Here is a 17,962-nt window from a genome sequence, read left to right as displayed (position 1 = left end):
GTATGATCAATCTGTAAAGCTGCTTTGACAAACAAATAAAATTACTTTCCAAAAATAGGGTGCACACTGGAGTCCCAATACTTTTTTCAAGCAATAAAGGGACAAATCCTATGTTCATTGGATAAAGAACTGTTAGATATGTTATATCAATTATTATCTAAATTAAAATGAACATACACATATTTAGCCTATTTTTAAGATTTACACAATTAAATTCATAAAAACGGAAAATATTTATGTAATTTTATAAAAGCACTTGAGTAACTGTAAAGTTGTTTAAATTGAAGTTTTTGCAGCGGACTACTTAATTACCAGGATTACAGTGTTTAAGTCTCCACATCACCATGGCAACGAAGTTGTAAAATTGTCTATAACTTTACACAAATGTGGTTAGGAAGTGATTTTATCACACTAAAATCATGTTAACACATATATAGTTTACATCTTGTGGCTATATTTTTGAAACAGTGAGTATTTTAACATTTACAGATTGTTAAAATTGACCCCATTGACTTCAATTGTAAACCAGGTTTTAGCTGGCAACTTGAAATGTATTTTAGTGTTAATGAGAATCATCATTGAAAACAATGGGAAAATCTGGATACGTTACGTTATCATAATAAGGGGATAAAATGAGCTTTAGCGTCATAATGCAAAAAAATCATAATGGTCCTAAATGTAGGCTTCATTTTCTTTATGCAAAAAGTATATATGCATATTTCTGTTGATTTGGGGTCTAGCCTGACTAAGATCACCCCAAGATCTACAGTATTTGTTAGATAGTTCATTTATGATTTAAAAGGCCAGATATGTATCGAAAAAGCTTGACTTTTAAAAGTCTTACATTAAGCCTTTCTATTTTTTTCATTGACCCATCAACCATTTGTCACAAAACAAAGACATATGTTTGCTCTAAGCTCAAAATATCTAGATCACTTCATGCTATTCTTGAACACACACAAACACACAAACAGATTTTCTCTCACTGTGTGTTTATGTTGCAGCTGACATCATGGCACTACACTGGCGTGAGGATCAGATCCAGAGTCGCCTCTGCCGCGTCTCATTCGCCCGCTCTCAGCCAGCACACACATCAGACTCTAGTACGCTGCCAAGGCGAGTGCACTTCCATGGAAACTGTTTAGCAGGAGAGAGAGAGACAGGCAGGCGAGGAAAGAGGGAGACAGTTTATCTCTCTCCGGGGAGAGATCTATGGGATAACTGCCAGGACACATGCACATTAGAGAATGACAACTTTCAATGTGGTGGGCCTTTGAACACAAACACTATCAGGAGGGGCCACAGAATACTTGGCACTGAGGCATTGTGGGATCAGAGGGGATTAGAGTGACAAAATGTGTGTGTGACCACAGTTTGTGGATGCACCCATGTCTCTCTTTACTTTTACAGCAATGATTTAAGATGGTCTTTAAAGCTTGACACCGCAGAGTGGCCTGTAAAGCTAAACCAGGTATTTTCTGAATTGAATCTGATAATTAGTGTCACTATTGCTCGTACTTAAGGCACCAATATATTTCTAGTGAAATCAAAGAAAGAACAAGTGTGACATTATTTTCAACAATAATTTCCTCAGTCAAGATCAGTCAGTCAACATGAAGTCATACTGGAGTGCATCCAGTGTATTGAGTCAATGCAGTGTAAAAAAAAAAAGGATACAAATATCTACAAGATTTTATTCAGATCCCATAAACTCGATGAAACCAATGCATTATATGGCCAAGTATAGCATGTTAGCATTAGCACCTTGAATGCAGAATGTAAACATGACAAAAGACACATTTTCTAAGTGCATGTTATTTTAAATCTTCATCGAGTGGTTAAAACAGCTTCTTTTACAGATCTCAAGTGGATTCTGTTCATAGAATGAGGCATGTCACATTGGTTTTACATGTTCCAGTTGTGTAACTACCGGCAGTGCAGCCGCACTGGGGCCCGGGGAGAGACGGGGGCCTGAAAGTAGAGGTGGACTGGCCATCGGGAGAACCAGGAAAGCAGTGCTGGCCGTGATTTTTTTTTATCTAGTTCCTGTTTTATGTCATGTTATTCCTGTTTCCCTCATGTGATCTTGTCATATGTTTCCTCTGTTCATGTGTCTTGTTTTCATTGGTTCATTGGTTGATTACTTTGTTATTAGTATTGTCTGTTCATTGGTTTAAGTTCATTTAGTCTTGTTACTTTGTACTCATCCTCCATCCTCATCATTTTACTCCTTCTCCTACAATTTACTTGGAATCTGATCCTCTGTCTTTCCGTTTTTGGATATCTGCCCTACCTGAGACCAGTCTTCGCTATTCATGTCTTCAACATCCTCCCCTCCATCTACATTACTTCCTTCATTTTCTTTATTCACATCAAAGTCTTCGCCAGACACACAGCGGCGTCTTTCTTTCAAATCAATCAAATCAAATCACTTTATTGTCACACTACCATGTACACAAGTGCAACAGTAGGTGAAATTCTTGTGTGCAGTTCTGAGCAACATAGCAGTCATGACAGTGACGAGACATATACCAATTACAATAAACAACATACTTACACAAAACAATTTACATATCAAATGTACACATACTTACACAAAACAATTTACAAATCAGATGTACACATACTTACACAACACAATAATTATATACAATGCAGAATATAGAACAGAATATACAATACAATACAATAAGTGGGAGTATATGAAATATATATGTGTATATATATATATATATATAGCAGTTGTATTGAGGAGAATATGTTGACAGTCCAGTGTGAGATTATAGATTAATAAAGTGCAGTGCTAATTATTGATCCTGATAGATCAAGAGTTCAACAGTCTGATTGCTTGGGGGAAAAAGCTATCATGTAGTCGGCTGGTGCGGGTCCTGATGCTGCGATACCGCCTGCCTGATGGTAGCAGTGAGAACAGCCCATGACTTGGGTGACTGGAGTCTCTGATGATCCTCCGAGCTTTTTTCACACACCGCCTGGTGTATATGTCCTGGAGGGAGGGAAGCTCACCTCCGATGATGTTCCTGGCAGTTCGCACCACCCTTTGCAGGGCTTTGCAGTTGTGCGCGGTGCTATTGCCGTACCAGGCGGTGATGCAGCCAGTCAGGATGCTCTCTACAGTGCTGGTGTAGAACCGTGTGAGGATGTGGTGGTTCATTCCAAACTTCCTCAGCCGTCTCAGGAAGAAGAGGCGCTGGTGAGCCTTCTTCACAACGGCCTCAGTGTGGACGGACCATGTGAGTTCCTCAGTAATGTGGACACCGAGGAACTTGAAGCTGCTGACTCTCTCCACCGGTGCTCCATTGATGGTGATGGGGCTGTGTTCTCCGTCTTTCTTCCTGAAGTCCACAACAAGCTCCTTGGTTTTACTGACGTTGAGGGAGAGGTTGTGCTCCTGACACCAGCGTGTCAGAGTGTGCACCTCCTCTCTGTAGGCTCTTTCATCATTGTCAGTGATCAGACCTACCACCGTCGTATCGTCAGCAAACTTAATGATGGCACTGGAGCTATGTGTTGCCACACAGTCATGTGTGTACAGGGAATACAGGAGTGGGCTGAGAACACAGCCCTGCGGGGCTCCAGTGTTGAGGGTCAGTGATGAGGAGGTGTTGCTGCCCATTCTAACCACCTGACGTCTGCCTGACAGGAAATCCAGGATCCAGCTGCACAGCGAGCTGTTTAAGCCCAGAGCCCGGAGTTTCTCATCAAGCTTGGAGGGCACTATGGTGTTGAATGCTGAGCTGTAGTCTACAAACAGCATTCTCACATATGTGTTCCTTTTTTCCAGGTGGGAGAGAGCAGTGTGTATTGTAGATGCAATGGCATCATCAGTGGAGCGGTTGTTGCGGTAGGCAAACTGCAATGGGTCCAAAGAGGGGGCAGAACAGAGCAGATGTGATCTCTGATTAACCTCTCGAAGCATTTGCTGATGATGGGGGTCAGAGCAACAGGACGCCAGTCATTTAAGCATGTGATTATAGCTTGCTTCGGTACAGGCACAATGGTTGATGTTTTGAAGCATGTGGGGACTACAGACAGGGAGAGGGACAGATTGAAAATGTCCGTAAAAACACCAGCCAGTTGATTCGCGCACGCTCTGATGACGCGGCCCGGAATGCCGTCTGGACCCGCGGCTTTACGGATGTTCACCCGTCGGAATGATCGGGTTACATCCACAACAGAGACGGAGAGTGAATCAACCTCTGTAGCGTCAGCAGTGAGTGCTCTCTCCGCGAGGGCGGTGTTACTGTCCTCAAAACGAGCATAAAATGTATTAAGTTCGTCCGGAGAGATGCAGCGGTGTTCATGGCGGAGACTTTATTCCGCTTGTAGTCCGTGATTGTGTTAATTCCCTGCCACATACTTCTGGAGTCAGTGGTGTTGAACTGACTTTCAAGTTTGTGCCTGTACTGGCGTTTAGCTGCACTGATAGTGTTACGGAGGGCATAACTGGCTTGTTTACGCTCCTCCGTGTTAGGAGAATTAAAGCGGAGGTCCGCGCAGTGAGTGCCGCGCGAACATCGCCGTTAACCCATGGTTTCTGGTTGGGGTATATCCGTATAGTTTTGGTCGGAACAACGTCCTCTACGCACTTCCTGATGAAACACGTTACGCTGTCAGCGTAAACCTCGATGTCGTCATCAGAGGCGGACCGGAACATCTCCCAGTCCGCGTGATCAAAACAGTCTTGTAGCGCAGAGTCTGATTGGTCCGACCAGCACTGGATCGTTCTGAGGGTGGGTGCTTCCTGTTTCAGTTTCTGCCTGTAAGCGGGCAGAAGCAGAACGGAAGAATGGTCCGATTTGCCAAATGGGGGCGGGGAGGGATTTGTAGCCTTCCCGGAAGGGAGAGTAACAATGATCCAAAACCCGGTCCCCTCGTGTGTTGAACTTTATGTGTTGGTGGTATTTTGGGGCGATTGCTTTGAAGTTGGCTTTGTTAAAGTCCCCGGCAACAATGAACGCAGCCTCAGGGTGCGCGGTTTCCTGCTCACTTATACGCCCATACAGTTCCCTGAGTGCCTGGTCTGTGTCGGCTTGCGGGGGGATGTACACAGCTGTGATGATAACCGCTGTGAATTCCCTCGGCAGCCAGAATGGTCGACACAGAAGCATGAGATATTCCAGATCAGGAGAGCAAAAAGACTTGATGAAATGTACGTTCCTCTGATCACACCATGATTTGTTGATCATAAAACATACACCACCACCTCTGCTTTTACCAGAGAGGTCTTTCGCTCTGTCCGCTCGGTGCACGGAAAAGCCCGTGATTTCGATGGCCGAGTCTGGAATCTCCGTGAGACAGCCAGGTTTCTGTAAGGCACATAACGCAGCAGTCCCTCGTCTCTCGTTGGAAAGAGATCCGCGCTCTCAGCTCGCAGAGTTTGTTGTCCAGAGACTGAACATTTGCCAGTAGTATACTGGGTAGCGGGGTCGATTTGCACGACGTCTTACTCTGATGAGAACGCCGGCTCGTTTTCCTCTTTTCCTTCTGCGTTTCCGCGGCCGAGCAGCACAGACAAAGGGCTCCGCCGGCGTGTTTGTAAACAGCGGGTCGGCATTAAGGAATTTGAAGTCCGGTTTTCGATGTGTGATTGTAGAACTAATGTCCAAAAGCGTTTGTCTGTCGTAAACAATAAGGCAGACAACATCCAAGACAAAAAAACAAAGAACTGTAAACAAAACAAACAATAAACCGCAGTGTTGTAACGGAGCTCGCAACGCAGCAGCCATACTCGGCGCCATCTTGAGTCCATTTCACCATCTTTCTCCTGCCGACAATCCTCGAGCCAAAAAAGAAAACTGTGTCTCTTGACCACCAAAAACTTCAGTCTGTTTTGCAACCCCAACTGCCGATTTCAAATGAAAGACAAATACATAAAAAATAAAAGACATGATAGAACAAATAAATAAATCTGATTGGCTGTTGAACCCGTTGAGGGATTCTGTGGAATTCTGAAGGCCTGACGGGGTGCAGCTCAAACTCACGCGCTGCTTCGGGCCTGTGATTTGTGAAACGGTCGTCACACTTCACTTGTAAGCATCAAGGAATACATTCAGATATTATTTATCTTTTTAATTTTTTGCTATTCATTTGTAGATTAATTAAGATTGGAAAGCGATTGAAAACAAATAGGCCAAAAGGTCAATGACAATGAAAAGATTAAAAAAATTTGAATTTATTAGGCATATTATGCAACATGGGAGAGAGCAGAGTGAGGGGGAAGGGGGAACACACAGGGAAGGGGGAGAGAGAGAGAGAGAGAGAGAGAGAGAGAGAGAGAGGAGACCTCTTCCGCCCTCAGCTATGCCACCAAATGCTCCTCCTCGAGCTGGACAGCTTCATCTAGCTACTGGAACCCATTCCACTATCCCCTATGGCAGTCGACGAATCAGCTACTCTAGTACCACCTGGTCGATCACTCCCCCAACATCACGATTCCCTGCTAGCAGCCATTTCCGGCACGTCATTGGGAGAAAGCAAACAGGCTTCTTCCCCAGCTTCAAGGACCGGAACAACTGCCGATACTGTTCCGGACTATGACCCATCCGCTGCGGGATAGCCTTTTTCAGATCATCGTAGGACAGGAGATTAGCCGCCGGAAACTGTTGTGCAGCAAGCTGGGCTTCCCCGGACAGTAATGGGAGGAGCCTGGCCGCCCACTAGCCATGCGTACAGCCCCAGATCTCCGCGGCCCTCTTAAACAAATCGAGGAAAGCCTCGGAGTCATCTTCCGCCCCGTCTTTAGGAGCGTGGGGGGGATGGAGTAGGCTGCGATTTTCCGGGGTCACGGCTGGCGGTTTCTCCTGGCTGAGGAGGCTCCGGATCGCATGCCGGTCCTCTGCTTGAGCTTGTAGGATCTCAAAGAAACAATGATCCTTGGCATAGCTCAAGCAGGGATTGATGGTTGGACTGATGCAAACTGGCGAGGGACTAGAGGATCTTGGCCAGCTGGGAGGACTCCATGGGGCGTACTTCGATGTCCCGGGTTTCAGCACCAGTGTAGAACAGAGAAAGGTTCAGGCACAGAAAAGAGGAGTTGGGAAGCAATAACCCAGTGCAGACAAGGGCTTTATTTTCTGCAATCACACTTTGTACACTCTTCTTAACGTTTCTTTGGGCTGACTCAGGTAGCTTCACAAATAACAAAAATGCTCAATAAACATAAACTTCTTAATGACGTAGTTCTCTAAGTACAGGGAACACGCCAACACTGGACTGACGTATCGCTCTCTCTCTATCTTGTCTGGCGGTGGCATGGCCGTTTATATGCCGCACTCCCCATGTTCACTGGAATTAGAGACAGGTGTTAGACAAAATTTAGCTCAGGTGTAAGCCCGCTTACTGCTTTCTCTCACCGGACGGGTGCTTGACCATGCAACCGCTGCCACACATGTTAATATTTTAGTGCATAATAAATGAAAATAGAGTTAGCAACCACAAAATAAATAAAAAATGCACACAAAAATATAATACATTTAGGTGAAAGCTGTTTGTATTGAAAGACCCATAATTATTTTTGAATTGTAATTTTGTGCCTCGGAGAATGAAATTAAATGTATCCAAGTTTAAAATAGACGTACAGTAAATCTGTGCAAATACAGCCACGGCCTGTGCAATAAATTGTTTCATCAGGATACACGGTTACTTTTCAAAACTTGATCTGACACTGAATGCTCAAGCAGCCTAATTTACACTTTGAACACTCCTGATGTTGCTATATATTGATTTATGAGTGGAAAGCGATTAAAAATACATAAAAGAAAAAATGCAAAAAGGTCAATGACAACGAAAAGATGACAAATGTTTTTATTTATTAGGCATGTTTTGCAGCAGAAGACTTTGCTGGTCCTGAGAAACCACCACTGGCCCTAAACTAACAAATACAATTAGAGTTAAATACATATATTTGAGCATTTATGTACACATTTAAATTCCACATGTGTTTAAAAAAACAAGACACGGATATGAACATTTTCATTTTTGTCATATTGTGATATTCTGTATATTTCATAAATCTACTGTATATAATTGACATTTTCATATCAGTAAAAACATTTATGAACACTTTCAGCTTACAAGTGTTCAGCACATATTGCCATTTTCAGATTCGTAGCCTAGAGGAGCACAAACTAATGTGGGGATAGTTGTCACACACGTGGTTTAAATGTTTCCACACATGCTGGTTAGAGAAAACTTCTTTTGTTTACTTGTTGCCATATCAACACGGTGCAGATAAAAAAAATAAAAATCCGCTCAAGCAGTGGGAATTTGTGCGAGAGCACCAGTTACCAAGATGGCACAGCTCACAAACAACCATTGCACAACCCAGCCAAGAAACACTCAGTTTATATAGGAAGGAAACACACTGCGTGCCAGTGCTCTCCATTAACAATCAGATCACCTGGTTACCCCACACATGAGAGTGATTAAGACAAAACCCACGCTCTACATACACACAAACAATACAGCCGAGAAGACAATAACAATGTGGGACATATTTCGCATTTCTATTTCTTGGAAAAGAGCGTGTGTTGCAAAAAAAATAGCTGACACTAAACGGTCTGATAACAGCCAAAACAAACATTTATCATAAATTCAAAATAACACATTCCACAAACATTTGGCTCCATTTTCATGTTAATCTCACCATGCACGCAGAAGATATGAGACATTTCCTTATTTCCAATTCTGTGACATTATTTTATTGCTTCGCCATGGCAACACCGTTCAATATATTAAAAATCCTCGCATTTTCAGTGCTAGGGCCCTAATTCATCACATTATGGTGATCATGATTAACAGACCAGCTGTTTTTGGTGTTATTATAAGTTCATACTTTTTGGCTTTATGTAATTTTAAAATATTTTTAAAGGTTTAAAGGTACACTCAGCAATTTTTTGCTATTTGAAAATAAAATGCTCCCGCCACATGTCACAACTCGCCCGTCGTCTCCTCCTTTGGAGCCAGCAGTGACTCTGCGCACCACTCACATCCCCGGCAACCTCAATGTGGTGGCGGACGCGCTATCACGACAACGCTTGCCCAGTGGAGAGTGGAGGCTTCACACCCAGTCGGTCCAGCTGATTTGGGAATGGTTTGGCAAGGCTCAGGTAGACCTGTTTGCCTCCCAAAAGGCCTCCCACTGCCCGCTCTAGTATGCCCAAACAGAGGCTCCCCTCGGGGCAGATGCACTGGCACACAGCTGGCCCACGGGGCTGCGCAAGTACGCATTTCCCCCAGTGAGCCTTCTTGCACAGGTGCTGTGCAAGGTCAGGGAGGACGAGGAAAAAGTCACTCTAGTGGCTCCCTATTGGTCCACCCGGGCTTGGTTCTCAGACCTCATGCCCCAGGGACGGGGCATGCTCTGGCATCCACACCCAGACCTCTGGAACCTCCATGTCTGGCCCGTGGATGGGACGCGGAAGATCTAGCTGATCTACCACCTGCCGTTGTAGACACGATCAACCAAGCCAGAGCCCCTTCTACCAGGCAACTTTACGCCTTACGTCTCCCTTGGGCCGTTCCCACTGCCCCCCGGTCGCTGTGTCTGTAGGAACTCCTCCCTTCGAAGAGGCGGGATCTACCACCACGCCACTTCCCACATGTGACCTAAAAGCCCATGTGGTGAATGTCACAACTCTTCCCTCCCCCTCTCTGGGCAGGTGTGGTCTCCGCAGGGTCTTTTCCCCCTGAAAGAATAGGAAACTGGATAAGAACCCCTTTCCCGATGCGTGTAAGGGCCCCAGCCTTTGACTCTATGCGAGAAACATAGAGAGAAAAGAGGCCTGGCTAGGCTCGGCCTGTTCCCAGTTCGGCAAGCGTCGCCTTGTTCCCCTGTCTTGGGTAACTATAAGGATTCCGATGACTTTATGGGGCATTGGGGAAAGGATACGTGCAGTCTGATACAGCTAGTCGTTTTGGTACGTGAAGTACCTGACTGCTCCTGTGTCACCAGTATATGTACACGGCTCAGCGCATGGCGTGATTTAAATTGGACACCTAGTGTCGCTTCTTCGACACAACGTCGAAGTGAGCGACAGATGGGGAATGTCTAGGTTATGGATGTAACCTCCATTCCTTGATGGAGGGAACGAGACGTTGTGTCCTCCCGGCCACGTCGCTGAGCCAAGCCACTGTTGTGGCCAGACCATTTCCGGCTCCTCAGAAAAATCCTGAATGAAACAGATTCATTTCCCCGCCTTTATACCCGTATGTCCAGGGGCAGGACATGCAAATTCTGTCTGCCAACTTCTCATTGGCCTTTTTTCATAGATCAGAGGTATATTCGGCGCTCAAGAGAGACCCCTAGTGTTGCTTCTTCGAAGCAACACTAGGGGTCTCAATCCCTCCATGAGGGAACAGAGGTTACATCCGTAACCTAGACATTCTTCACCAGGAATTCAGCTATTAAACTCTTCATTTAAAAAAATGAAGATGAAATAACACAGATGTATGGCTTCAACAGAAGCATATACCATCTGTGGCAGGGCGGAGGGCGGGGACGAGTCGTGTGTAGGATCAAGACCCGGCCCGGCCCTCCGCCCTGCCACACCATACATTAACAATCTCAGAGTTTTTAAATGTTTATAAGTTATCGTTAAAAATGTATTAACTTATGGGAAGAAGTTACTTTATTTTTTTACTAAATTTACCAAAATTTTAAATAATGAGTTCACCATTAAAGGAATAGGTCACCTTAAAATGAATGTGTTGCCATCATTTTACTCACTTGTTTACACACAATGGTCAGTCACAATTCACTTTTGTCATTCCCTAACGCAGAGAAGTCATAGGTGTTTGGAACAGCATTAATTTTCATTTTTGTGAACTATTCCTTTAACAGTCTGTTTATCACAGAGCATGTGAAATAGGCAGACCCATTGTGAAAAACTTAAGAGTGAAACTGAGGCGATCTGACAGTGGTCATGGCAGCAGAGCTGGACGTTCTCCTTGACCCTCCGACTGTCAAAGATACCTCCATTACTAAAGACACAATATATTTACCTGTCAATTTCATACTGTGTCATCATAACTTTGCCATCAGTCTGTGATATCAGTGATGTTGACTGATGCAGGTGCATACAGGAACAGTTTTGAGTCTCTGCTCTGCACCAGCTCTGTCATTTGCTCATCGGGCACTATATGACCCTGAGGAACACCCTGATGAGTGAGGAGAGGCAGTGATTGCCACTACTGCTCTGCTGGGCACATCAAACCTCCTCCACAAGTGAGTGTACACATTCATGCTACGTGTTTATTTGAGCAGTTTTCATTTATCTTTAAGCTGAATGTTATTTACCTCACATGTTAATAAATTATCTCAAATCAGTTCAGTTCATCAGCACCACTCTTGCACTGACAACCTCAATGGATCCCGTAAGGGAGACAGAACGCAAATATAACATGCAATGGTATTTTTATTTCAAAGTAGGCTATAAAAGTGATTTTTTTCTCTCTCTCTCTCTAAAATTATCATTTTTATTGAAACTTATATCTATTTTATTTCTAGGTTGTTGGATAAAAGTGAACATGAATGACAGATGGGGATGGGAATCATAAGGAATTTAACAACTCTGTTTCAGATTCCTCTTAATGTTTCCTGTTTCTTATGGTTCCATTATTGAATCTTTTAGTTCTTTTGAGGAAGAATGACTGTATTTGAAAATAAGAAACTCAGCAGCCTGTTCCCTAATGTTGGGGGATTCTAACTCCCTGTCTTCATCGGATGTGAGCATTGTATGTGAGCGTTGTATCGTGTCAAAAGCAAAAGAACCCATTCTAATCAATGATGCTGTCTACACTGGAAGCCGACATGTCCAGTTCCATGTTTTGCACTGCACGTGCTGTTATTGCTACTGCCAACAACACAAATAAATGGTTTAGAATGTTTGTCCCCTTCAGTTTTGGTTGTACATGAGGCTCTTATGCCCCTGGATGTACTGTAAGTGTTTTGGATTCAATAAAAAGAGCCAGCTCATTAGAGTCATTTGTTCAGGAATCAGACTACATTGGTAGTGTTGTGTGTTTTGTGCTTTAGATTCAGTAGAGAGGCAGCACTGGGCTGAAAATTGTTTTTAAGGTTCAGGAACAGCTTCTTAATTCCAAACCCTAAGGACAAATGCTTACAAACCATTAAATACTTGGTAACACAAGTTAAAAATTACAATATGTCATAAACATTTTTCATAAAAAATAACTAGTTGAAGACCGTTCCTGACTCATCAGCTGATCAATATATTTGAGTAAAAATGATTTGACCCATTTCAAATAATTATAATGTAGGTCACACTTAGACAATACAAGCTCACATATGAGACCTATTCCTGATGGATCAAATAATTTATAATGTAATGTGTTACCAAGTAAATGCAACAACTATTCATTTGTATATACAGTGGGTATGGAAAGTATTCAGACCCCCTTAAATTTTTCACTCTTTGTTATACTGCAGCCATTTGCTAAAATCATTTAAGTTCATGTTTTTTCCTCATTATTGTACACACAGCACCCCATACTGACAGAAAAACACAGAATTGTTGACATTTTTGCACATTTATTAAAAAAGAAAAACTGAAATATCACATGGTCCTAAGTATTCAGACCCTTTGCTGTGACACTCATATATTTAACTCAGGTGCTGTCCATTTCTTCTGATCATCCTTGAGATGGTTCTACACCTTCAGTTGAGTCCAGCTGTGTTTGATTATACTGATTGGACTTGATTAGGAAAGCCACACACCTGTCTATATAAGACCTTACAGCTCACAGTGCATGTCAGAGCAAATGAGAATCATGAGGTCAAAGGAACTGCCTGAAGAGCTCAGAGACAGAATTGTGGCAAGGCACAGATCTGGCCAAGGTTACAAAAACATTTCTGATGCCCTTAAGTTTCATAAGAGCACAGTGGCCTCCATAATCCTTAAATGGAAGACGTTTGGGACGACCAGAACCCTTCCTAGAGCTGGCCGTCCAGCCAAACTGAGCTATCGGGGGAGAAGAGCCTTGGTGAGAGAGGTAAATAAGAACCCAAAGATCACTGTGGCTGAGCTCCAGAGATGCAGTCGGGAGATGGGAGAAAGTTGTAGTAAGTCAACCATCACTGCAGCCATCCACCAGTCAGGGCTTTATGGCAGAGTGCCCGACGGAAGCCTCTCCTCAGTGCAAGACACATGAAAGCCTGCATGGAGTTTGCTAAAAAACACCTGAAGGACTCCAAGATGGTGATAAATAAGATTCTCTGGTCTGATGAGACCAAGATAGAACTTTTTGGCCTTAATTCTAAGCGGTATGTGTGGAGAAAACCAGGCACTGCTCATCACCTGTCCAATACAGTCTCAACAGTGAAGCATGGTGGTGGCAGCATCATGCTGTGGGGGTGTTTTTCAGCTGCAGGGACAGAACGACTGGTTGCAATCGAGGGAAAGATGAATGCGGCCAAGTACAGGGATATCCTGGACGAAAACCGTCTCCAGAGTGCTCTGGACCTCAGACTGGGCCGAAGGTTCACCTTCCAGCAAGACAATGACCCTAAGCACACCGCTAAAATAACGAAGGAGTGGCTTCACAACAACTCCGTGACTGTTCTTGAATGGCCCAGCCAGAGCCCTGACTTAAACCCAATTGAGCATCTCTGGAGAGACCTGAAAATGGCTGTCCACCAATGTTTACCATCCAACCTGACAGAACTGGAGAGGATCTGCAAGGAGGAATGGCAGAGGATACCCAAATCCAGATGTGAAAAACTTGTTGCATCTTTCCCAAAAAGACTCATGGCTGTATTAGATCAAAAGGGTGCTTCTACTAAATACTGAACAAAGGGTCTGAATACTTAGAGGACCATGTGATATTTCAGTTTTTCTTTTTTAATAAATGTGCAAAAATGTCAACAATTCTGTGTTTTTCTGTCAATATGGGGTGCTGTGTGTACAATAATGAGGGAAAAAAATGAACTTAAATGATTTTAGCAAATGGCTGCAATATAACAAAGAGTGAAAAATGTAAGGGGGTCTGAATACTTTCCATACCCACGGTAAGTATTAAAGGAATAATATTATCACTTTAAGTTGCGCTCCCATTCGACATACAGTGGGTTAATAACATTTTTAAGTGTTACTTAGTGACTTCTGATGATATGACTTGTTGTATTAAATTGAATGTTATGACCATGTCTTTCTGAATGTAAGGATGGTCCTTTTACTCACCTCACATAGGTGTGATTATTAGAGCAAGTTATGGCAGGTAGATTTGGACTGGTCTTTGAGTTCTCAAGACAAAAAAACGAAACAATTGCCCCCTCTTGTACCTAAGAGCCATTCAAAATATTTATCTTCCAAATAATGAAAGTCAAAACTATTATTTCTGACCCTATTCATACAAGTGTACTCTACGTTTGTGTAAGGTGTCATATTAAACGATTTACACTCCATGAATTCACACCCAGCTCTTTAGAGAAGTTTGTGGTGCAATCCCACATTGAGTCATTTCAGGATGTTGGGGGGTACTGGTTGAGTTCAGCCAGTCACTGCAATTGTTTCAAAGATATTTGTACCATAAAATCAAACTGGCTCAACCCAGCTGTGTTTCAACTACAAAATGCATTCCATCACATTTCTTTTCTCTCTTGGCCATGGGTGCGTCAGTTTGCAAATGTATCAGACAGACCATACCTCCTCATAACACCATCATCAACTTCTTCTCTGGTAACTTCCTTTATATCCATTACAGATTCACAGATATAGTATCAGCATTAAACAGCATTCACCTCCTGAGAAGCACAGAACAGATGGTTCAACTATAATTTCAAACATACAGTATAGTGAAAACTGCATTTGTTATGGAGATTAATTCAGTCATGGTAAATGTTTGTTTTATTGTGTACTTTAGGAATGACATACTCTGCATGCTTTCCTGTTCTTACAAAACTGAAGTCTATTGGGCAAGTCAGTACACTGGGATACATGTTAAATTACACTCTGTTATAAAAGTATGGACACAAGACTTAAATATTATAAGTGTTAATATGAGACGTTTTTGATCAAATCACTTACTAACATTGTCTTTGCAAAGTTATATCCATAAAAACCTGTAACCCCAGTAAATTTAACACAATATGCACAAGAATCCCAGAAAGGGATGTAACTTTCTCTTAAGTATTATGTCCACCCACTTTTTCAGCTTTCTAGGTTCTGGAAGTTGTTTTTCCATTCTTTTTTCCATGGGGATTTCATAAAATAGTATTTGAAAATGAGACAAAAAGACAAATGTTCAAGACTGTGTTCTTTACGACTTTAATGAGGGAATGAACTACAATGCCAAGAAGCACTGCACATGACATAATCAAATTAAAAACTATTGAAATATATAAAATTATTAATTTAAAGTTTTTGATTATAAGTACAGAAATAAAATATTCAAGCATTTCTGCATGTATTTATTTGTTTATTTAAACCGAGGGATCGAAAATGTGTTGATTTCTCAGTGGAAATGATGTTCCCCGTCTGTCGCTCACTTCGATGTTGTGTCGAAGAAGCGACACTAAGGGTCTCTCTTGAGAGCCTCACGCATCTCTGAACTTGAGAAAAGATGGGACAATGAGAAATTGGCAGACAGACTTTGCATGTCCCTCCCCCGGACATACGGGTATAAAGTGAGGAAATCATGCATCTGTCCATTCAGATTTTTTCTTCGGAACCGAGCGGTTGTGTGATCAGCGAGCTGCATTCACCTACTGTTCCATTCATCTCTACAGAGTGTATGCTGTTGGATCTATGGCGCATATCAGTTGCTTTCTCCTTCTCTGCACGGCAGTGCAGCTTTGCCCCTGGGCACTTCGACAGCGCTTCAAAAAGCTAATATTTCCTAAAAAAAGTTTATACACAATGCCGTCGAACGTCCTTTTTAAGGGTGCGTCTTTATAAAGATGCCCTTCCTCCCCTGTGTATGCGGTCGATTTCTCTCCACTCCTGATGGTCACAGATGCTGCCTCGTGTGTCTGGGCAGCAATCCCACCAAGGCAGCATTTGTGGATGTTCATGTTCTCACTGCGAGAACCACACCATGGCTCGCGGCTTTCCTTCTTAAAGAGGAACGCCACTCCAGCCTATCTTGCATCGACACCGACCCTTTCTACGGTTTGCGTTCGGCAGCCAGGCATATCAGTACAAGGTCCTCCCCTTCGGCATGTCCCTGTCCCCTTGCGTCTTCACGAAGGACACAGAGGCAGCCCTTGCCCCGCTAAGGGAAGTGGACATCCGCATACTCAACTACCTCGATGACTGGCTCATCCTGGCCCACTCTCGAGAGTTACTGTACGACCACAGTGACCAGCTGCTCAGGCACCTCAGCCGTCTAGGACTTCAGGTCAACTGGGAAAAGAACAAATTCGCCCCAGCTCAGAGCATGTAAACATGACGTGGGTCTTTTCTGGTCAGTCGTCATGGAAACATGAAGCCCTGGTGTTTGGACCAGAGTAAAACAAACATATCACTGTATACCACCAGTATGTGTGAAAACACTCACTGTGGCTTTTTAAATGAATTGTTATTCATTCCTAGATTTATATCTGTTATTTTTCAGTTGTGGCTGACTATCAAACTAGACAATAAAAGAAAGTTTAATGTTTTTCTTTTGCTGTATTTATTCATTCCTCACACACAGAGGATTTAACCTGAACCAGGCTTAACTCCTGAACTCCTAGCATCTCTCTCTCTCTCTCTCTCTCTCTCTCTCTCTCTCTCTCTCTCTCTCTCTCTCTCTCTCTCTCTCTCTCTCTCTCTCTCTCTCTCTCTCTGTGTGTGTGTGGCCTGCCAGTGAGCAGTGGACATACGACAGTTCTTTAAAAGAAAAAAGACAGATTCAGGTGAGAGACTAGGGACCGTCCATAATGACCTCTGTCTTGTTTTTTGTTTTTTTTGTTCTTCTGAAAAGTGTTAAGCTAAAGTAACAGATAATGCAAACCAGCTATCTGTTGTATCAAATTACTTAACTTTTTGTAACATTATTTTACACCACATTTTTTCATAATAAAGGAGGAGGAAAACAACAGGGAGAGTCCATAAGGGATGAGAGGGAATTGACTAGTGAAAGAAATGAAGAGACAGAGGGAGTGCAACATAGAGACCACCAAGCCAAAGCAGCAGAGACAGAAGAGAGCTGTTCAGACTTAGGGGATAAAGACACTGGTCCTAAACAGTTAAAGCTGTCTCAATACCCTCATACTCAGTTTGGCACACAAAAAAAGAGCCTTTCAAGAACCATTTTTTGTAAATAATTTACAGAAGATGAATTACATTTTGTTGTCCAAGTACCTGTTACTTTGTTAAATGACAATAAAGTTGAATCTAATCTAACCGATCTGATGACTGTTGATACAAAAGGAGGTCAGGAAAAGCAGCTGAGTGAAGAAGGTTTTGTGTTTGATACAGGGGGCTTTCTGTGTGAACTCTCACAATTAAGCTGGTGCTCTGAAAAGGTCTCAAAAAAAAGAAAACAAAATCTGGATTTTGGAGTTGAACCAATGTTAAAATGATAAAGTTATTTTTCAATAGACATATGTTTTGTTTTTGTGTGAAAAGAGGGTGGGTGGTGGCAGTGGAGCGCATTGGGTGCTCAGCACCCCTAAAGCTCTGACCCTAGAATCGCCCCTGGAGGTTACAACAGTAACCTTGACGTTCTGTGATAATTGTCAGCATGTCACAGATGCTGTCCATCTATAGAGCTTCAGTTGTTTTGTACCCGGATCATTCTTTGTATATCTCTTCATCATGTGTCTGTTTCAAGGACATAAATACATTGCTATCTTTCAGTCTCTTCACCTGCATGGCATTACTGAATATTCATATTGGATGCTTGATGAATATATCACATTACCTGATTTATCTCAGAACAGAACGTTACAATTGAAGAGAAAAGTTACATTTCTCTTAATTTGAATGAGCTCTCTGTT

The sequence above is a fragment of the Xyrauchen texanus genome, chromosome 40 (assembly GCF_025860055.1).
Source record: "Xyrauchen texanus isolate HMW12.3.18 chromosome 40, RBS_HiC_50CHRs, whole genome shotgun sequence".
Taxonomy (NCBI): domain Eukaryota; kingdom Metazoa; phylum Chordata; class Actinopteri; order Cypriniformes; family Catostomidae; genus Xyrauchen; species Xyrauchen texanus.
This window is presented reverse-complemented; position numbering follows the sequence as displayed.